The sequence below is a fragment of the Podarcis cretensis genome, assembly GCF_951804945.1.
Source record: "Podarcis cretensis genome assembly, chromosome: 3".
Classification (NCBI taxonomy): Eukaryota; Metazoa; Chordata; class Lepidosauria; order Squamata; family Lacertidae; genus Podarcis; species Podarcis cretensis.
This window is the reverse complement of record NC_137172.1, coordinates 26,749,300-26,772,730: the sequence shown is the minus strand read 5'-3', so window position 1 is coordinate 26,772,730 and position 23,431 is coordinate 26,749,300. Positions and strand designations below refer to the sequence as shown.

General features: G+C 42.6%; 1 protein-coding gene and 1 long non-coding RNA gene across 4 annotated transcripts in view; one reads left to right on the top strand and one right to left on the bottom strand.

Annotated features, from left to right (window-relative positions):
* The window catches only part of ATF3 (activating transcription factor 3), a 32,452-nt gene extending 10,401 nt beyond the window's left edge, over positions 1-22,051 (bottom strand). The window contains exon 1 of one of the 3 annotated variants that reach the window (XM_079969068.1): positions 21,773-22,051. The gene's annotated coding sequence lies outside the window, so the exon portion shown is untranslated. Of the gene's footprint in view, positions 1-2,001; positions 2,233-21,772 lie in introns of those variants that run through there. The other 2 variants (XM_079969069.1, XM_079969067.1) reach the window with 2 other exon arrangements.
* Positions 961-13,709, top strand: LOC307212124. The gene is made up of 2 exons (XR_013836849.1): positions 961-1,280; positions 12,304-13,709. It is a non-coding gene; the product is annotated as an uncharacterized lncRNA (long non-coding RNA).
* Positions 22,052-23,431: the final 1,380 nt, after the last annotated feature.

Below are 23,431 nucleotides of genomic sequence, written 5' to 3'. Positions count from 1 at the left end.
TAAGCCTAGAAACCTAGGTACACTTAACTAGGAAATACACACTTATGAGGGAGTAAGTCACATTGAACACAGTGGAGTTCTGTTGCACTTCGAAGGGTGCATCTGTGCAAGCTTTCTTCTGAGTAAGTTAAGCTGAACTCAGTGGGACTTTCTCCATTTATTTGTTCATTAAACAATTTCTGTATTGCCGTATCGGGGCAGTGTACATGAAAACATAAAGCACTATTTAAAGAATAAAAATTCAGAAATTCCTTAAGGTGACTGGCTAATCAAAAATAAAAATTTAGCAGCTGCAAAGGCTCTTGTTGGCACACAAAAAAAGTCTTCAAGAGATGCATGAAAGTCAAAAGTGAGGGTGGGTGCCTGTCAAATCTCTACCAAGAGAGTATTCCACAGCACAAGATCAGCGAAGCTAAATGCCAGACTTCTAGCTGAGGCTGGTCAATCCTCTAACACTGGGGGCTTCCAAATTAAGCAGAAGTAGGACTGGGCTTCATGGTGCCAATGCTACAGACCTCCTTTGGGAGTAAACTCCATATAACTTGCTGAGACTTACTTCCAAGTAAACATGCACAGGCTGCAGCAAGTCCTGCATTCACCCAGCTTCATGCAAATAAACCACGAAAATGTTAACGTTCTGCCTCTATCTGCATGAAGATTACTTCATCTGGAACCAGCCATATTCATCTACACTTAAAGGAAAGGTAGCCGTATTGGCTTATAAGGGAAAAAATCTGTATTAGGACCATTTATTACATTATGCCAATCAAAAATGTCACAAAACACTGTGCAAACTTTTAAGTTCTCCAGAGCTCCTCATCAGGCTAGATGGCAGAACCATCCCTGCTTTGCTTCATCTAGCCCAGTGAAGAGTTCTGGAGAACTCGAAAGCTTGCACATTATTTTGTGGCATTTTGTTTGGCCTAATAAAGATAGTTCCCTCCTATGGATTCTGGAATTAGCAGTTCCACTAAACAAACGTTTAACACTCCAAAGTCCCAAACATACTGAAGTTTTGAAACACTCCTATCGATCCCTGCAGGCCCGATCTGCATAAAACCGCCTGCATTCCTATTTTTACAGGTTCCTCTGATAACTCAACGCCGGCGAGTAAAAAACAAATCTGACAGATCGAGCAGGAAGCATCCTATACAAAGCGGCGGAGCGCTCTCGCTACCACGCCGTGCGCCACCGACTGGCGGCTGGAGACATTGCCACATCGTAAAAAAAGTTAAGCTTTCGAATCTTTTCCGCCAACTCTCGCCATCCCACAACTTACCGTAAGTGATCATCATTTGATTATTATCACTTATAAGTTGCTGTTTTTCTCCCGAAAGTGTTCTGGGAAATTAAAAAGCTGGCGATGACCTGGAAAAACCGCCGCAAAAACCTCTCCACGCGTAGTTTTTACGCAGTTGGAAATATACGATCTTGGGATTAAACAGAACTGCCCCCCCGCACACACACTTTCCCTTGCCGTTTCTTTCCGTCAAAAGAAACAAACAGCAGCAGCATCAATGAAAACCACTGTGCGGTCGCCCAAACTTTTAAGATTGGAGCGCCCGAGGAGGAAACAGGCAAGTTTCTGTTGCTTACGCGAAAGAGAGCGCTCGAGAGTGATCGGTCAAACACTTTGTTCGGATGAATGAACTTTTACTTTCAGTTAGCCTCACTTTTAAAAAGAAAGAAAAAGAAACGTGAACGATTTCACTTCTGACTCCCTCACCTCACTAACTCCACGGAAGAAGAAGAAATCTCACCTACTCAAGACTCGATTTGATTGAAAAAGTTCCGAGACCTGAAACGGGACGGATACGCACGTACCGAAAGACGCGCGTTCCCCTCGAGCCTATTTCCCTACCACAGACCAACCCCCCCCCCAAAAAAAAAACCCCACAGTGAAGACAACACCTGAGTGAGCGGGTGAGAGATCCCAGATCTCCTCGTCCCGGTTTCTCTCCGCGATTGCCTTCCCCTTCCTCCGGTGTCTCGCTCCCTTACCTGTTCCTCACCTCTCCTCCTTCGAGTCGTCTTTTCCTTCCCAGTTTCGAAGAGTCGGAGGGTGGAAGAGAAGAGAGGGAAGACTCTCAGGTGAGAGTTTAAAGAATAAAATAAAAATCTCGGGCGGGGTGCGTGGAGTGGGGTTGTCCTTCGAGGCGGGACGGGTGGCGCTGGACAGCAGGAGCGGTGGTAGTAGTAGTAGTGGCAGCCGCGGCTCCTTCGCTCCTCTCGCGTCTCTGGCTCCCCGCGAGGTTGCATCACCCCCTTTATATAGCCCGGCGGGCAGCGCTGGTATTTACTCTGGCCGCCGCTCGCGCGCTGATGTCATGCTATTAATAGATCCTTCAGCAAGATCTGGAGGAGGCAGGGGGCGGGGCCCAGGCTGGCGAGGGGGCGGGGCTCCCCGGTGATGCAAGGACTCCCCCCCCTCCCCACACACACCAGGAGGAGGCGGGGCGCGGGGCGGCGCTTTCCCCGGGCGCGTTCCTTAAGAGGCAGGCGGAGCGCGCGCCTTGCCCGGGCGGCGGGCCAGGTGGGAACACCCTTCGCGGCGGCAGCGGCGGCGGCATGATCCCTCCATGAGCCAATGGTGCCCAAGCCAGCGCATGACTCCAGATCGCTGGCATCCCGCAGCAAAGCGGGGCCGGGCAAAGGAGAGGCGATTAGGAAGGAGGGACAGGAGGGTGCGATGGGGGGGGCGTGGTTTTTTGTTTTCCTCACTTTCCTGTTTAGGGAAGTTTTAAAATTTTAGTGCTGTACTGTTTTTAAACACTTGATTGGGAGCCGCCCAGAGTGGCTGGGGAAACTCAGCCAGATGGGCGGGGTATAAATAATAAATTATTATTATTATCATTATTATTATTATTCCCTTCTCTTTCTAATGAGGATATGATTAGAACTTTGCAGATGATGCCTTGCCATTTTGTGTAGCTAAAGGAGTTAAAGGACGGGGGGGGATCTGTCCCCTCCTTTGAGATTTGTGTCTAGACTGTGTGTGGTTTTTTTGTGTGGGTTCGGGTGTATCCGCGCCTACCTCGCGAGATCCGCCGACAACGTCCCCAACCCCCCATTTCTTTGATTTTTCGGGTTTTTTTTCTTTAATGAACAGCCGCGTGTGTCCCGTCGCGTCCCAGTCCCCCGATTTCGCGCCCGCGCAATATATCTCTCGGGAGAGCGTGAAAACCTTAAATCCAGAATCCCCAGCGATCGCTGAAAACTTTTGGGCGACCCGGCCACTCTCAAAAAAGAGCGTTCCTCTCCCTCTCTCAAATGGACCGAAACCGCACGAGAAAAGACAGCCGAGAAATTGGGGTCAGTGGGATAACTGAATCGAAGATACCACATATACATAAATCCCGTCTCCCGCTTTACGGCCAAAAAAAGACTCTAAAGCCATCGAAGAACATCTCTCCTTCCCCGCCGCCCCCGCACACACACTATTGCCGCCCTAAATTTTCTACTAGAGTTGTTTGTGCTTATCTTAGCATATTGCAGACATCCGTCATTCCCCCTCATTTTTTTTTTTTTTAATGGTAATGTTCTGATCCTATCTTATTTGCGATTCCACTTTGGAAGGTTCTGTCGCGATCAACTGGATTTCTGTTCCGAATCCAAATAAACTTGCCATTGGGGAATGCGGTGAAGGATAATCACGCAGCCTGATCCTATCATTCGCGCCGAAGAAGTTCTAAGCGTGTGTGCTCAGGATTCATTGGAATCCTAGGATCCCGAGGGTTATCTATTCCAACAACCTGCAATGCAGGAAGGTCAATTATTTTGCAAAGGGGAAACCATTTTTCCACGCTTGTGATGGGAGAAGAAGAATAAAATAAAAGTTCCTCCTCGAACTCCGCTCCTCTGGGACTGTTTCAAATGACGCTTTGCTATTCTTTGAGCTGGGGGGGGGTGGTCTCTCGACTCGGGGCAGATTCGTCTGAATGCAGGCGATGTGGTGATCCCCCCGCCCCATCGCAAATAGCTCCCCACCCGAATTTCTAGGCAAAGGGCGATGCAATCGAGGGCGAAGGAAGAAGGGCTGCTTTTGCATCCTCCTTCCGTCAAGGTTTCTTGCGTGTCCCCCACGCTTCCCCGTGCATAAGGAGAATAAAAAGGATGTAGACTGCCGGGAGGCGCCTGCTTTGACGCATTTCCGTCAGGATGCAAAAGAAAAAAGGCGCGCGCACGTGCAGACGTCTAACGTGACTTGTGCCAAATGAAATAAACCCACGATGTCCACTCCGGAAAGGACTGTGGGCGCTGCGTGGCTGAGTATTGCGAGGCAGACATGCGCCAGTCTCTAGGCACTGACCGGCAAGCCTGATCTGTTGACTTCAGCGCAACTTCCGAGTAAGCCTGCTTAGGATCTCTCGAAACAGAAGATGATGGCTATTTTCTACTTATGAGAGGTTGGAAAACTCATGTTAGACGGAGCACACATATATTCCCAACTTTAGGAGCTTAAAACTCTGCCCCTTAAAACTTAATGTAAAATGCTTCAAGCAGATGAAATCAGTGACACTTAAACTAACCTTACTCCCATTGAATTCACAGGCCTTCTCTAAGCATGGCTAAATCTGGACCCAACTCACCATGTCCAAGTAAATTCTATATCTAGTAGATTTCTGCATTGTGGGGATTGGAAAATCAATTATTTGATTTTATGAGAACCCCCTGGGGTTTGCTTGCTTATATAGATTTTTGCACCTGACCTAGAGAGCACTTGGGGACTGAGAACCTTTGTAAGGAGAATTTGAAATCTGCATGACTTAAAATCTACATGGAATTTAAAACAGTAAACACTCCACTAGCAACATTTACAGGTGCATACACAGAAAGCGAGACTCAAAGAGCTTGTAGTATCACATATATGGGGTAGAAAACCCTACTGAAATCTCAGAGATGCCTTGACAACTGATTCTAGAACTGTCTGGCGTGGCTGTGCCACATACAGCCTAATCCTGAAATTTAAGGCCATTTTTACAAATAGCACTTAAATCAGTTTTGCATTTTCCGTATTTTATTTTTAAAATATGCTGTGGAATGCATATTAGCTAGAACTGAAGGGGGCAAGGGAGGAAAATAAGCACCAGAATTGTATTTATTTACATGAGCTGCTAGTATTTTTTTAGCTTTATGGCTGGTTACAGCTCCCATAAATCTAATAAGAGGGTTTGAGAATTTTGGTTTTATTTTTTACATGAACAACTTTTACTTTGGACCAGTTATGCCTATTAAGAAGCTTAAAAGTGGCTTGGAATAACTGCTTGTTGCAAAGTTCCTCCTAGAAAATAAATAGTAAACAGGAAAGATGGCATATTTTATGTGTCAAATTTTGTACTGACATCAGACAACTAGAACTTTCTTTGTCAGGCAGGTAAGACAGAAACATATTTTGTTGTTGTTGTTGCACTTCTCACACTTTTAGTATATTAACCAGCAGGGGTTTTAGCTACTATCAGAAGTGGTTTTTTAAAAAATTAGAAGGTAGGTGGTTCGAATCCCTGCTTCGGGGTGAGCTCCCGTTGCTTGGTCCCTGCTCCTGCCCACCTGCAGTTCAAAAGCACGTCAAAGTGTAAGTAGATAAATAGGTACCACTCCAGCAGGAAGGTAAACGGCGTTTCCGTGCGCTGCTCTGGTTCGCCAGAAGCGGCTTAGTCATGCTGGCCACATGACCTGGAAGCTGTACGCTGGCTCCCTCGGCCAGTAAAGTGAGATGAGCGCCGCAACCCCAGAGTCGTCTGCAACTGGACCTAATGGTGAGGGGACCTTTAGCTTTACCTTTTGCATTAGTTAAAGCTGAGAAGTTGTCTTTCAATTCTGTGTGATCTGGGGAAATAAACAATCTGCACACTCATCTATTAACAGTAAATTAGCCAATGGAAGATAACCAAGATTTGTGTGCCAGTTCTCTTTTCTAATATCCCAAATGGAACCTGAACTCCACACTTGAACAATATATTCCAGCCGTGGAAAAATACTCACAGTTTTAAGCTGGATCTAGTTGGAAGTTTCCCATTGATTTTCACAGAATTTGCATGCAGGTAATTGTGCTGCCCAAGGCTGCAGCTCTGTGCATATCTTATCTAAAACCTATTTCCTACAAACTTCTGTGAGACTTCATTTCGGAATAAACCCATTTGTGGTCAACCTGCAAAAAAGTATGATGGTGCCAGAAGCTCAGTTGCACAAAGTTTCTGTTGTTCCGCTTGAGCCAGTATGATTTAAAAAAACCCTAAGCAAATATTATGTATAACAAAGATCTGCTTAAACAAAATAAACAGTAGATACCTATTTCTCAGACCACAAACCCAAACCGCTAGAGGGAATCAAGTACGGTATATCATGGGTAGAGAGAACATAAATGGACAACAGAACTTAGGAAGACCTCAATGCCTTCCATCTTGAAGAGCTGTTGCCAGTCAAAGTAGTAGATTCTCCATACTGGGCTAGACATCCTGAATATTGATATAAAACAGTTCTGTATGATGATATGATACTTTTTATTCCACTTCCTTCTGTTGATTAACGTATGTAAACTTTCCACCAAAGTATTACTTTCCTTGAAGAGCTCTATGTAGGAACATCCAAGCTGTTTTATAGTAGTGCCTACAGCAGAGGTTGGTTTGTGGATCACTGGTGATCCACAAGCTTCATTCAGGCGGTCTGTGGCACATCTGTTGTTTTGTGATGGAAGACAGGATATGGAACATCCATCACATTACATACTCATATTGGTTTTTAATTGCATTTTTATCGCTTTCATTTCTTGTACTGTGTTTAGCTGTGTTACAATTCGGATTCTACAGAATCCAAATTGCAATACAATATTTAAGGAACAAAATCAGCAATTAAAAGACAATTAAAAACCCATGCTGCATCTAAGCACAGCATATTACAATTACTACGGCAGGCAGGGAGATCATTAAGTGATCTACCAAGACCCCCAGCAGTTTTCAAGCAGTCCATGGGGAAAATAGGGAACTGCTAGTCTCTCTGGAATTCCAAGCAGGAGTCTTTCCCAGCTGGGAAATGCTAGGGGTTTTGTGTATGTAGATGGTATTCTCTTCCACTGAGCTATGGTTGTTTTACCCAAAATGAAGGTGGTTCCAAAAATAAGAACAAAGGCTTTGCTTTCTGTAGTTCTCTTTTCCCCTTTGGACTGACACAGTCCCAGTATTCAAAATGTGAATGACCACTGCAAATCTGCTGCTTCAAGGGACCTTTTAAGAAGCAGATTTATTCCATTGCCTCCCCCTGCAAATGAGTTCATTTGCTCCTTACCTGTGAAATTCTTGATGCCAATCTTATTAGGCAGACCCTAACTATCCATAAGGAGATCTGATTGCCACAACTTCTGGACTCTTGGACTGCAGGAAATTGGCCATTCCTGCTGTAGATTAAATGAAAAGAAAACATATATAACAGGTACCTACCTAGAGGTAAATAGATGCGAAGCATATGAAAATGCAGCACTCCAAACGTAAGAACAGCCCTGCTGCATCATGCCAATAAAACCTGAATTTAGTGTGGGAACATTTGGTTGACGTTTACAATACTGCAGTGATAGATTGGGGCAACAGAGTGTGACACTAGCAGCTTTACAACAACTATCCATAGTTTCTATACAAAAATTGGAAATACTTTCCAAATGAAACGTCATAGAACAGAAACGTACCACGAGAACACTGACTATTTTATTATTTTATTTATTCAATGAAAATTGCCCATCCATTTTTCAAGATAATTAGTAATTAACATACTGTCAGGATGTTTCCCCTAAAATTACATCAAAAGAACTCCTAAGGCAGCACTCCTAAAACTACTTATTGGGGAACAAGTCTCGCTGACTACAGCATACATTATATTAATATTATTATTAGATGTATCCTTCCTTTATTCCCAAAAGAGCCCAGGGTGGCAAACATGAAAATGTCAAATCAATAGAGCTTGAAGGAAAACATATTTAAAACAAGTAAAACCATCTAGAACATTTAAAAACAAAAACTATCTAAACATATTTTTTTAATAATAATAAAAAAACACCTCATGGTTGTTAATTTCAAGGTTGCCATGACCAATATCTATCAGCCATCAAATGTCTGGGTAATAAGGAATGTCTCTAAATTTCTCCTGAAAATCAGTAGTGTGGGAGACAGATCTCACCAGGTGGGCATTTGATAGATGGGGATCCACCAGGAAAGTCAACACCAAGCAGACAACAGCCACGTGTGGGACCACTAATAGGGTCTCCTCTGCTAATCACAGGGCCCAGTATAGTTTAGTCTGGGGAGCTGCATTATATGCATCAGTTTGCATTATAAATGCATAACCACAGAATGCTGTTCTAGGGATTCTGCTGTGGTTCTCATTGTATTGTTCTGTTTTCTTCCATTTCCCCTTTTTGATTTTGTGCTTTGTGTTTTCGAAGCTTCTTAAATCGCCCAGAGACTTTTCACGTGGCAAGCCATGAATAAATTGAATAAATAATAACAATTACAACACCCAAATGATCAGCAGCTACATGCTACGAAATGCCACCGTTTAATCATACGGGTAAACCTCATGACATCCTCTCTCCTTTAAATATTGTTGCCTAAATGAGTAACAAGAAAACAGAAGCTGAAATTGAAACAGATGTGTTGAGCCAAACAATCTAGTTCCTCCCCTTAAGATTAGAATTAGCCCATAAATGAAAACTGGGTTTAGAACTAACCCAGAAGTAATATTTCTAGTCAACTTCTTGGGGTGGCTATGGGTCTTAAGACTAACATGCCTATCAAGGTAAATGGGTAATGGATTTGAACAATCCTCTCTCAGATGGGCTCTGGAGTTGCCAAAAAGTATAGCTTTGCTTGATGAGATTCAGCGCCATTGGTGTATTATTCTGTAAAGGCTTCAATAAAATATATTTAATCAGTCCTGGGACAATTGCTGGTGGTACAGGAAACAAAGGTACGGCCTTCCCCTTGTTGATTCCAGGGAAATGTTCAAAAATGTCAAAATACTGGAAATTATTATTGGATCATTGATAGGATGATCCAATATAGGATCCCACTAGAATATCCTAGTTTTGTTTAGTTTTTTTGAAAAAAGATGTGGTAGAACCAAAAGACCTAGAAATTATTGTTGTGTTTTTATAGCTACAGAAACAGCAGTTGCACAGAAGTAGGGAGAACTATCCAGAGAGCTAGATGTGTTAGTCTTCTGCAGCAAAAACAAAGAGTTTTCTGGATTCTTAAATACTTAGGCTGAAATCCTAACCATGTCTATTCAACAGTAGGTCCTGTTGAATTCAGTGTGGCTTAATCCCAGGTAATGGGTTAGGATTGCAGCCTATCACATTTATTTTGGCATAAACTGTTGTGCCCCATCAGAAGTGGAATCTAGTCTGTGAAAGTTTATGACCGTAATAAATGTGTATTTAAGGTGGCATAAGACTGTTGGTTTGTGGCAAAAAGAACTCACCATCTACAGTGAAATAGTTGCATGGGGTCTGGTAGATACAACTTTGACTTCCATAATACATAGCAAAGAAGGAAGACTAATTAGCCATTGTTTTCAAGGAAACAGGTTTTATTTGTGGTGCATGGGAACGGCAAAGTACAAGATAATGTCCAGGCACATGCTTTTGTTAAAACTGTACTGATTTATTCGTAACCACAATTATATCCCAAAATACTGTTGTAAGATTTATCTATAATTTATACAATAATGTGAATTTTTTTCCTTTAAAAAATGCCAACTGTTTTAAGATAAGGCTATTGTGACATGTTCAGGAATGCAATTCCCGTAGACAATAGAAGCTGGGGTTGTTCTTGAAATGTTGAAACCACTTTAGCATGAAGCACTCAGACAGATTTGTGGAGGATGAAACTATCAGTGCCTACTAGCTACAATAGCTATGTTCTACTGCCACCCTTGGTGTACTTCTGAATACTAGCTACTGGGAATTACACGTGGGGCAAGTGCCATTGCACCCAAATCTTGCTTGTGGACCTCCCATAGGTTGGCCACTAGAGAATGCTGGACCTTTGGTTTGATCCAGCACACATTTTCTTACGTTCTTAATCTAGTTGTTGAGATTGGGAGACTTTGGCCAAGTACTGCTGTTGAATGCTCTCCGTTGATTTTACTGGGGCTTCTACTGTATCCTTTGACCTTCACCCTTCATTCACATATGCCCCTGCCTTATATTGAGTACAGCCCAGTATTCTCTGCTCTGGTAACAACTTCCCATAACCTCAAGTGGAGACCTGGGACTCAGCTAGATTGGTAAAGAAAAGGTGTTTTATATGTGTTGCATTTGTGATATAACACTGTGTACGAGACTCCTGACGGCTTTGCTCACAAGGGTCATAGGAACGTGCAAGCCCACTCACTACAACAAGGTGATGATCCAGTGAGTGAGCTATTGTACTACCAACCTTACTGTATGCTTGTGAAACATGGACCACTTCTAAACACCATCTCCAACTCCTCAAAAGATTCCATCAACAGTGTCTCCGAAAAAATTAACACATGACTTGGGAAGACAGGTGAACTAATGCCAGTGTACTGAAAGAAGCAAAGATCACCAGTGTTGAAGCAATGATTCTTTAATGTCAACTTTGTTGGACTGGTCATGTTGTGCAGATGCCCGATTATCGTCTTCCAAAGCAACTACTCTATTCCAAACTTTAAAATGGGAAGCATAATGCTGGTGGTCAACAAAAAAGGTTCAAAGACTCTCTCAAGGCAAATCTAAAAAGATGTACCATAAACACAGACAACTGGGAAACACTGGAGAACAGCCTTTACCAAAGGTGTCATCGACTTTGAAGATGCTCAAACTCAGGACGAAAGGGAGAAATGTGCTAAGAGGAAGGCACGCTTGGCAAATCCACACCGTGATCAACTCCCGCCCGGAAACCTATGTCCTCACTGTGGAAGGACTTGTGGATCCAGAATTGGCATCCACAGTCACTTACAGACTCACTGTTAAGACCATATTTATGGAAGACAATCTTACTCGGCTACGAGTGATCACCAAAGACGAGGAAGATAACATTGTGACACCAGATGGCGCTATGGAGTCCCATCTTTCCCTACCGGATTTCCCTGTATGGGTTTACAACACGTCTAACTGAATTGCTTCTTTGACATGTCTAGATCCAGCCCTGCTACCTTCAGTACTTTTAACTAGAAATCTTCAATCTTATTATACATGTGAAGCAGAGGCTCTCAAACTCTGGTCCGTGAGCCGCATTCAGGTAATCTATAACAAGGTTGTAGAACATTCTAGAATAGCTGTAGTTGGGCCTGTACTTGATTGCAGTTCCCTACCCACCCTGGAAATCGAGGCCATTTTAAACCAGGGCTAGATGATGAAACAAGCTAAGAAAGCTGCGGCCTCCATGATTTTCATAATACTGCAGTGGTTTTGAGAATTATGCCAGAACAGAAGGGGGAAAATATTCTATTTGTATTTGTATTTAATCCAAGAGCACGTCCACTGTATTAGAAATGCAACACTATGGTTATTAAAATTAGAGTTATTTGTCTCCTGAGACAGACAGATGCCAGCAACGATTTAGGTGCTTTGTTTTGTAGAACAAAGGAAGTTTATTCAGTGATTCACTGGGACCCTCAGCAATTTCCAAGCAGTCCATGGAGTGGGAACCTCTCATGTAAAGATTATACTGTTTCACTGAGCTGTTGCTGCCTCTTCTTCTGGGATAATACAATATGGTGCAGATCCCATTAATATCTAATCACTGCTTTAAAAAAGTATGTTAGCTTTGTTCTCAGGCGCAGTGAACTTACATCTGAAGGAGGGCAGGCTAATCTGTGGCCCTCCTGATGTTGCCAAACTATACTCCCATGAACCCCACCCAGCATGGGAGTTGTAGTTCAGCAACAACTGGAGGGTGACAGAGGTTAGCCACCCTGATCTAAGGTTTGTTATTTTCAAAAGCAGTTTAAAGGTTATTGCAAAACTTAAGGACATAATGGGAAATGGTGTAGTTTGTCATTAACTAGGTACTATATAGCTCTGTGTCACAATTTATGTCCGTGTTCAATTCCTGGCATCTCGCATTAAAAGGATCAGGTAGCAGCCAATGGGAAAGAGTTAAGCCTGAGACCCTGACCTGCCAATCACAGCAGACAGTGCTGGACTGGATAGGCCAATGTGTGTTCACATTACCACCTTAGGATGCAGTGAAGCTGATGTTTCTCAGTGAATTTTACATCTCTTTCCCCTCTGTTCACATCAGCACAGCTTCATCAGTGTTAGATTCATTTATGTTTTTGTATCCTCCCCAGGTGTGCTGACAGGCCAGGGATGTCTTTTTCACACTCTGGCTAGAGACGAATATGGAGCAGCTTAAGGACTTCAGTCAGTGTGATTTGATAAACAACACATTAGACGGTAGTATTTTATAAGAAAGTACAGGATATCCTATGTATTTAGGATAATGTGTGCGCGCGTGAATTCAGATTAAAAATCCAGCACTGGAAATGCAATGAGTGCAGAGTGAATGTGTGAACTCAGTCTTGGTATTACAAGGCACCTTCGTACGTCCAAAGTTTTGGAGTAGAGCATGAGAAGCTTTGCAGGGATGGGGCACTAGGTATCATCACTGGCATCTTGGATTAAAGGATCAAGGGTTGGGGAAATTTCTTTCCTTGAGACACTACAAGCTGGGCTAGGTGGGATCAGTGTTGTGACTCAGTCAAAGGCATCTTCCTATGCACTTTGTACAAAATGTTAGCATTATAATAATCATTACCATTAATGTGTTTTCTGTGGGAATCATCACATTTCCCCAGCTACAAGATCATTCAGTTTCAGTGCAATAGCCCTGCAATAAAACCTTGCAGAATGACATTTGGACCAAAGTGTATTTAATGGGAAACAAATGTGCATTTGTTTATTTTTTCATACAAACAAAAGTGATTGAATGGGAAGTAACTTTCTTGTTTGGTCATCTTCTGTGTTACAATAAATTTCTGTCCCTGGCACACTTTCCTAAAAGCAAGCAAGGCCCATCGGACACAGTGGGATTTACTTTTATGTGTCTGGGCACGTAAGATTGTTGTTAACCAAGAAATTATTACAGAAACCTGAAATTTATATGGAAATGTTTGAACTGTTATTATCCTCTGGGTTTGTGGAAGAGGTTTTCTGGTTTTCAAGAGGAAGGCGGCAAACTGAACAGGCTTGTTCTTTCCCTGAAACTTTCCAGAGACTTTTTATCACATGGACTTTGGATATCTACATAGCAGTGGGATTAGTAAAATGGACTGCGATTACAACTTCAGAGCAGTTGTACGCTATTGGGTGATCCAGTCAACAATTGGCTAAAAAGTACTAATGCAATCAGGAGTTTCAGGGTGTGATATGTAAGAAGGTAATATTCTGAAATTCAACACATTTATTTATCTGGGAGTAAACCCTGCTGAGCTGAGTGGGACTTTCTTCTGAGTAGGCATGCATAGGATTGCACTATAAGGGAAGCAAACTGTTTTGTTTTGTTTTTAAAGAAGAAACATTATGAATGAACATAAAAGATGCTATCCTTAAGTAAGTGGAGAAAAAAATATTAATGGGCTTGTGAAAGAGGTAGAGTCATATATTTGTGTAACGCAGATTATACTGATATTAATTATACCTGCTAAAGAGATCCAACAAAGATTCCTATTCAGGAAATAAATAGCATTTAACCTGTTGGGAAATGTAAATGCTAAGCACAGCTTTAAATGATGAATCAAATTGCAAATGCAGATTGAGGACACTTTTTGGGTGGGGAACATTTAAGGCTAGTTTGATTCTGGTATGTGATTATAACAGGATGCGAAACAAAATACTAAAAATCACTTTTGCTTCTGAGAATGACTACCGCTTATGAAATTGTGAGTTATCATCTACATCAGGTATGGCCAAACATGGCCCTCCAGCTGTTTTGGGACTACAACTCCCATCATCCCTAGCTAACAGGACCAGTGGTAAGGGATGATGGGAATTGTAGTCCCAAAACAGCTGGAGGGCCAAGTTTGGCCATGCCTGATCTACATTGATCAGGATCTCAGAAAATCTGCTATATTTTGGTAACATGCAGATTTATTTGAAAAACTAGTTGAAAAATTAATTGGTTTAATGGAAGGTGATCAGTTCAGGCAGTTGACAGCCCTAATAAATATGCATAAGTATCTTGTATATGTATAAATATACATCAGTTTGACATCTCTGCCATAGATGCTTTCGATAAAGGGTATTCCTGTCCTAGGAGAGGGTGCAACTTGCCCAGTTTGCAGGACGCAAAAAGATTCTGCAGGACAGTTCTAGTTGGTTCTTGAAGAATTCAAAGATAATTTGCTAAAGAAGAGCAGGTTTTAAGAGCATTTGTTATGATTATTTTCTTTCACCATATCCTTCATAAATAACTATAGCAATATTATCAACACAGTGGGGGTGTCTTTCAATAGTGGTTACGTGATAATCTGACACAGAACATAAAAGATGGCAGGAAATTGAGGATCAAGAGTGTCCTGAAATTTCACTTAGCCAAGACTCTTGCCTTTTCCTCCAGTTTCAAAGGCTGGGAGAGGGAAATGGACTGCCTTAACTTTCAGTTTCCTAGGTGTTTTATAGCTTTGCCATGAACATGTCCAGATAGGAATGAAAGAAGTGTGTGTGGAAAATAAAGCAAACATGAGTTGGGTTCTACATCTGAAGATCAAAGATTGAATTGCAAGCTCTTTTCTCCTCTCCCCCCCCCCTGTGTTTTCTACACAGCCCTTTTTTGAGGGGCGTGGGTAGGGCTATTCCTTCATTTAAATGTGACTTCCATCCAAAAAATACAACAGAGCTAAACGCTTAAGAATGAGGTAATAACACAGATTATCCCCCCCCCCCATTAGATTATTAAACAGTTCCTTTTGCTTGTGATGAGACACATATAGAGAGAGGTAGAAAGAAGGGAATGTGTCAGCAGTCGCCACATGACATGTTGGCCTGCATGGCATCACAGCTTCTACAGTTTAATCAGGGAGTAGGAGACATTTGACAGCGGACACAATGTAATAAATTCAAACACGAGAATTTATCAAGGGCAATTCATTGTCATGTTTCAAAGATCTTCTCTCAGTTAATTATGTTAATGACTGGGGGGGGATCATCCACCACAAGGGATGCTACTTTTGTGCATATCTATAAATCCTCAACTGCCCTAGAGCTTCTGTGCCATGGGTTGGGCCGGCCTTCTCATCAGGCAGAGTGAGGCATCTGCCTCAGGTAGAGCATGTTGAGGATGGGGATGGAGACTTGATAGTCATCCTCCTAAGTGACCCCACCCATTCCCTTCTGTCAGAGGACCGCCATGTGGTCTGCTCTGAGCACCCCATGGGAGGACATTGTCCCATTACCAACCTTAAAGCAACCTGGTCTACTTCAATACGCTGATTTTTTTGTGTGAGGGAAGGGATTTTGTCCTTCCGCAAGCGCAACATCTTGTGCCATCCCTACAGGAGCCTTGCGCTGGTCAGCCTGGAGACATCTCTTGCTTCATTAACAGCCTTGAAACCATGGGGGTGCCTCCAAAGAGCAAAAGCTGGGGATGATTTTAATCAGGGAAATTGTGTTGGAAAAGGGAGGGATAAGCTGAACCTCCTTCTCATAGCACCATGATCTTAACTAGGGATGGGGGGAGAAATTCAGTTTGGTTTGCATTTAAAGGCAAATATTAAATCTAAACTTTCCGAATCAACCTGAGAACCAAACCAAAACCTGCCATCCTTCGAAGCTTGCACTTCCCCAAATTTTGTGACATGTTTTCCTTGTCTCAAGCAAATGTCTGAATGACAGAAGCTGCGCTCTTGTTTCTTTTAAAAGTTCTCTGTCAGGGTCTAAAGAAGCTGGTGCTTTGTTTTCAAGGGCGTTTAAGGCTCCTGTTACTCAGACAGTTGTCTCCCCCCTTGCTTCGAAAACGGGCTTTGAAATTGAAAGGAATTTTGAAAGCAGTTTGTGTTGTGATCATGGCATTGAGGGGGAGCATCCTTTGTTTAAGAGAAAATAGTATTAAAACCCCACTTGGCACAAACGAATTCTCCTTTTGACTCTACTAGCAGCGCAATCCTACGCATGTTTTACTACAAAGTCAGCTCCACTATGTACAATAGGGCTTGCTCCCTCCTGGGCGTGCATTTAGGGTTGCAGTATTAATCCCCATCACTTTGACCCATATATTTTAAAAGGCAGCTTGGTTGCCCTCCTGCTTACTGCCGTCTTTTATGTATTTCTCAGCTGCTGCTGTCATCATCATCATTATTCATTATGAATAATAGTGATTTTTCTAGCATCTGTAATTTGCAGGGAGCCTTTCGACCTTTCTTATCTTCGGCTTGGTTTAATTGTAGCTGCACATTATTGTATGTGGTGTTTTTGCTTCGTGTGGGAGCAATTAAACCAAAATGAACAAGGTAAAGAAATGCCATAAAATTATTTGCAAACTAAAAGCATGACAAATGTTTTCCAGTTTATGATAGCATAATAAGCAGAATGGTCACCAAGCACTGGTACGTATTTGAAAGATGATACCCAGTCTTGCTTCTTTTAGTTTAAACCAAGGAACCAGGCAGAGGGTCTTCTAGGTAGTGGCGCCCGCCCTGTGGAATGCCCTCCCACCAGTTGTCAAAGAAATAAACAACTATCTGACTTTTAGAAGACATCTGAAGACAGCCCTGTTTAGGGAAGTTTTTAATGTTTGATCTTAATATCCTGTTGGAAGCCACCCAGAGTGGCTGGGGAAACCCAGCCAGATGGGTGGGGTATAAATAATATATTACTGTATTACTACTATTATTAACACAAGATGAAACTGGAGTAAAGGATATTAAAATGCATCTGCATATGTGCTGGCTTCAGCCTATAATTTTCCATAGCTATGCAAAGCAGGATGTGTTGTTTTCAGGATCCCACATTTTAGTACTTCCTCGAGTGCCCCAGAATTGTCTCCCATCTGAGGGCTGGAGAGCAGCGGTGGCAGCAATAAGTGGATAATTTAGGGGGGTGCAGCTGGCCTACTTTGCAGGCCAGTTGTGCAACAGCTGCACAAGGAAGAGTGTAAGCATGTTCTCATAGCCTTCCTGCTTCACAGGGGTGACTTTTCTCATATGTGAAACAAAATAAAAAATTGCACACGAAAGCTCATACTAATAACAAACTCAGTTAGTCTCTAAGGTGCTACTGGAAGGGGGGAAATTATTTTGTTTTGACTACGGCAGACCAACACAGCTACCTACCTGTAACTGTTCTCATTTGTGTGAGAGAGGGTTACAAAAGTGCTTCCTCACCCCAAGATCTTGTGGATTAGGAGAGGAGAAAAATATGAGGCCCAAGGCTATAATTACTATGACTACACCAGGATTCTGGTTCTTGCCCTCTAGATTTCAATTCTGTCCATAAGTTTTGAACACAGATAGTTTTACTGTACATCAAGGCTTCCATTCTCCAGCTGCTAAACCAGCAGCTGGTGTTTACTTCGGGCAGCTGATACGTACTTGTCTCTGATACATACACACACACACACTCTCTCTCTTAGTTTGCGCATTACTCATAGTTTGAAAATCACTTTTGACTCCTGTAACGTAATTATGTTAATGTCAACTGAGTCACACAGAAACAGAAAGCTCTGTATATCAAGACTTGGTGTCGGTTTCTGAATACAGTGCACTCCTGTACACAGGAGGAGGGGACAAAATTGCCGGATTGTGAAAGTCATGCTAAATTACAAGCCGCGGCTCAGAAGGAAGGTTAATTTTAATTCAGGTTCACTGCAATTACCATTTTGAAAGGAAGCTCAAGCAACTTTTCCCCACTGGAGGTAGATCAATTAAACAGCAGGGAAAGTTGGGACGCCTCCACCTTCTTGCCAAGCGATATTAGCAGAATAGGGTTCACAAACTGGCAAAGATAGGTACTGTATGCTTAAGCCCACGGATTTCAACAAGCAGAAGCCTGTCCAACTCTAGACTGCAATGTGGCTACACAGGCAGGACTATTCTTCATAATCAGCTATTGGTGCTCAGCAACACATTTTAATCCTAGGCGCACTTACCTGGGAGGAAGTCCCAAGTAATGGAGCTTATTTCTGAGTAGATATGTGTAGGATTACACTGCACAGCAATGTATTAATTTAAACGTATTAATGTCAAGTAGTAGTTTAATGTCATGTAGCTGGCTTTGGAAGATCTCTGAAATGTGCTAGACTGATACGTTTTTTGGTTCTGTAGTACAGTAAGCCTGCAACTTACGCAGGGTTTACATTCTGGGGATCGTGCCTGAAGGCAAAACCGCCTAAAGTAAACACACATTGGGTGCAGTGGTAGGTGGAATTGTCAAATTCTTTTTTTCCTGGACACCCAACCCCTTTTCCATTTTTGGTTTTTTTACTTTGGGCAAGTGTGGAAAGCTGAATTCATCCATTACAGGGGCACAAGTTGTGGGCTTACTGCACATTCTCCTCAAAAAAATGAACGTGTAAGGGTTGGTGTGTCTGGAGAAGTGGTGCGTATGAAACCCCATTATTTAAACTACAGTATCCTGTGGAATAGGTTGCTTCAATAAATTGACCTATTTCTGAGTCACACGGTGTCAGTACTTGCTTTTTCTTTTAAATTGGTTTTTATTAAAGATTTTCTGTGACACAAAGAAAACAAATAAACAAGGAAAATTGCATACAGTGTCTCCACTTTCAATTCCTAGAGTCATACAAATAAAGCATACTGCAACAAAGCTCTGGACCCTCAAATCTCTCACAATATAGGGCTGCCATATGTCAGAAACAGTGTCTGAGTGAAAATCGCTAAAATGTCCAGGAAAATCCAGGCATGTAGATTTTGGTGAATTTCCTTAAATTTCCTTTTATGAGATTTTGGGGGAAACACTCAACAACTTTGGTTTCTGGATTTTCACTTTTTGAAGCACAGCAACCCTCTCACAATGCCAATAAAAATAAATAACTATATAAATGAAGGACCTATGCATGAGACGCTGACACAAAAACCCTGCACAGACACTATGCAACAGAATGAAAAGATCATTATTCCATCTCCTGCAACCCTTTCCCTCCCTCTCTCTCTCCCCTCTTTCCCCCCAATGTCCATGGCAATACCAAACATAAATGTAGTGTCCATATTTTTAAGGCAAAGACCTTTTCAGACCAATAGTTCCCTTCACAAACACACAGATAAACATGTCATGCTGTTGTTGTTGTTGTTGGCGGTGGTAAGCAAGTACATATTTTCTACATACAGAGATGGGTGTGTGAGTACAGTGGTACCTCGGGTTACAGACGCTTCAGGTTACAGAAATAACCCAGAAATAGTACCTCAGGTTAAGAACTTTGCTTCAGGATGAGAACAGAAATTACGTGGCGGTAGCGGGAGGCCCCATTAGCTAAAGTGGTACCTCAGGTTAAGAACAGTTTTAGGTTAAGAACAGACCTCTGGAAAAAAATTAAGTTCTTAACCCGAGGTACCACTGTACATGTAGGAACTAGCCTCCTGCACAAAAGTAGGATTTACATTCACTGCTCCGCTTACTTTTGTTTCCAGCCCTAATCACTACTGGCATGTGGCCCCCAGAAGGCTGACAAGAAAGGAATGCGGCCCTTCAGCTGAAAAAAAAGAGTTCCTCTCTAAATGTAATAGCCATGAGGGTTGCCAGGCAGGATCAAAGCAGCAGAATCAGATTTCTACCTGCCCCTACCACTCTGATCCCAACTAAAAATCTCTTCCCCTCCCAATCTACTGTTTGCACATCAGGAAGGTGTCCTCCATTGGCACCAAGGGGTGTGTCCTTCCCTATGCAAACAGCAGTTGGGGGGGAGGGATTTTAAATAGGGCATTGGGAAGGAAAGAGCTAAGCTCCCCCTCTGCACACACCCAGCTGTGCTTCAGTTTCACTTGTCCATATACGTCAGATCTAAAACAACAGACTGTAACATGTTGAATGAGTAGCATTCTCCCTTATTGACAAATTCAGAAGAATACTCATGTCTGCCAAACGTAAAAGACTTAAGGTATGTTTATTATTAGTGGCCCGGGGGCCAGATCCGGCCCAATCGCCTTCTAAATCTGGCCCACGGATATTCCTGGAATCAGCATGTTTTTACATGAGTAGAATGTGCCCTTTTATTTAAAATGCATCTCTGGGTTATTTGTGGGGCATAGGAACTCATTCATTTCCCCCCCTTCAAAATATAGTCCGGCCCCCTACAAGGTCTGAGGGACAGTGGACCAGCCCCCTGCTGTAAAAGTTTGCTGACCCTTGCCATGGATCATGGCCACACATCTCAAACTGGTCACAATTAGACCATGCCAAGTCACAAAACGCACCTGGAGCCCCGGGAATTTTCAACACTGCAGAGAGGGCGAGGATGCTTTCACTGAAAGCTAGGGACATTTTGGGTTTCCTTGCCCCTGCAACACGCAAACCCCAAACACTTATTCGTTAAGCTGCCACCTGACTTGCATGCTCATCTGTACCTATGTGATGGCCATTACAGTTTTCTCATTTATTTTTATCCCACCTTTCTCCAAGGAGCGCAACATGTTGTATATGGCTCTCTCCCTCCTTGTTTAATCCCCACAACAACCCTGCGAAGAAGGTTAGGCTGAGAGGCAGTGATTGGTCCAAGATCACCCGGTGAGCTTCTTGGCCAAGTGGGGATTTGAACCCTGGTCTTTTACGTCCTTGCCTGGCACTTTAACCACTGTACCACACTGCCTCTGTTCAGAGTCCTGCAGATTCCTCCACACTGTTTTCTAATCAGATTGAAGCTGGTTTGAGGAAGGAACATGTCCAGCAGCAGTATTTGTCACGGAACCATAGGATTGATATGGATTGTAGCTCTTGTGCAGCGGCCGCGTTGAAAATTAGCAGTGGGAGCACACTGGATGTGCAGTAATTGGAAAGGTGAGCATACCCATACAGAGATTTAAGAATGTGCTTCACTCGCTGCCACCAAAGTCAGTGGTCCTTTTCACAATTTTCCTTAGGCTGCAATCCTATACACACTTATTGGAGGGTACACACCATACATTTGAAGCACAGGACTAGCTCCAAAGAATCCAGGGAACTGTAGTTTGCCAAGGGTGCTTGGAATTGTAGCTCTGTGAAGTGTACGCTACAGTTTCCAGGTTTCTCTGGGGAAGCCATGTGCATCAAATGAATGGTGTGTACACAGTCTAAGTTCCATTAGGCAGAAGACTGCAAACTAGAAATCTCATTTCTCAGCTGTGACACAGCTCAAATACAGAATATGTCTATTTGGTATTGGTGAAATAGCGGCATGCATATGTTCAGTGATATTTAGTTACCCCAAAAAAGCTCATTGATTTGGAAACTCCCTCCAGAGCATAAATTCCCTCCCACCCACAGCAAAATGATTGATGCCCTGACACAAAGAAACATTGAACAAAAGCAAATTAAGCCACTTCAAACAGATATGTGGAAACTGTTGACCTTCACAGGTACCGGGTGACACCTCCAGCTGAATCTCGTGAATGCCCCTCCAAAACTCACGAGAGATACCCTCGTGAATATAGCTTTACAATCTGACCATCAGTGTTCATTTGCTAATTTCAGGAAAGGGGGGGGCAGGGGGGAAATGTCTATTTTCAGGCATTTGCAAAACTAATCTGTGATGGTCAACATTCAGCGTTCACTGTTAACGGTCCCAAGCACTATTCACACACACATACATGTTTACATGGATGTATATAGTATTACCTGGGAAAGTTGAGAGATGAGCCAGTTCCAGACCTGAAACAGCCCTCGGTCTCTGGGAAAGCTGAGCTTCTCTCTTTTAGCCTGACTCCTCATCTCTCTTTCAAACCTCTCCATCTGCTCCCTTAGCCAGAATCTCAGTTAATGACCTAAATCTCCTTTGCCCCCCAGGCACCCCCCAAGTAACCAACTGTTGTTACTAAATTAGGTGGGAATATGAAATCATAGCATAGGTGACTAATATGCGCCCTATAATTCTCCACTACCCATGATCTAAATATGAAGCAACCGCATCATCTCGACCTTAGAGTGCGTGAGGGGCTGTATTTCACAGCAATGCCCTTTGCTCAAAAGATAACCTACTAGGGACAGCATCTGTCGTTCGAAACCGGTGAGACTGACATGAGTTCTAAATATTTTTGTGTGATCCCCTGCTCCTCTAACTACTTAAGTCATTTTCTGATTTTTAGTGTGTGGAAATTTACAGCCAGTGGCTCTTCCTTTACAATACAAAGACATGTCAAAAACAGCATTTTTTAAAAAAGGGGAAAAAAGAATCACAATGTTTAGAAAAGAAAAAGTCATGTTCAATTACAAAAATAGTGATAAGGAAGTTATTCTTAATTAAGTTAGTTATGAAAGAGGCAGTGTGGTGTAGTGGTTAGAATGTTGAATCCGTAGGAAAAAGAAAGGCAAGAGTTCAAAGCCCCACAATCATGAGGTTCTCTATGTGATTTTGGACAAGCCAAACTTACTCTGCCTAACCTACCTCTCAGGGTTGTTGTTGTTGTTGTTGTGATGATGGAAGGGTGGGTGGGGAGGGAGAACCATATATGCCTCTCTGAACTCCCTGAAGGAAGGATGGGATAGAAACAGTAATAAATCATAGAATCATGGAATCGTAGAGTTGGAAGGGGCCTCTGAGGGTTATCTAGTCCAACCCCCCTGCAATGCAGCAATCTCAGCTAAAGAATCTCTGACAGATGGATGCAATACAAACAATTTTGATTGTATTTTTAACTTAAGTTTCCAGAATCGGGAATGTCAATATTACATGTGGTTGTTGTGGTGTCTTCTTCTTCTGTTGCTCATCAGCATCTGGTATTCAGTGACCTACTGTCTGAACATGTTGCACAGAGTCATCACAACTAGAATTGCCCCTGAATTTGTCTAGCCAGTTTGAAAAGTCCTCTAAGCTTATGACCAGTACAACAGGGCTCACCTGGCAGTGGAACGGTCATTGCACACCTTCAGGCACCAGGCAAAAGCATTCTTTGTTAATCAGGCCTTTGGCTTTTAACTACCTATGACCTTTTTTGCCCCAGTGGGATATTTCAACCTATTTTGTGTGTATGTGTGTGCCTGGTTTTAATGAATGTGTTTGTTTTTTTGCTTAAAATATTGTAAGTCACTTTGAGTTGTCATGGCAAAACAGTGACTTATTATTCTTATTCTTAATGTGGCAGCCAATCCCATAAAACAGGGATGGGAAACCTGTGGCTCTTGAGATGTCGGATTCCAATTCCCATCATCCCCAGCCAGCATGACCAATGGTCAGGGATTATGGGAGCTCTAGCTCAAAAACATCTGGAAGGTCACAGTTAATTAATTATATGCTGTGTGAAACAAAGTTTTCTCCTTTTTTAACAGCAGCATATAAAC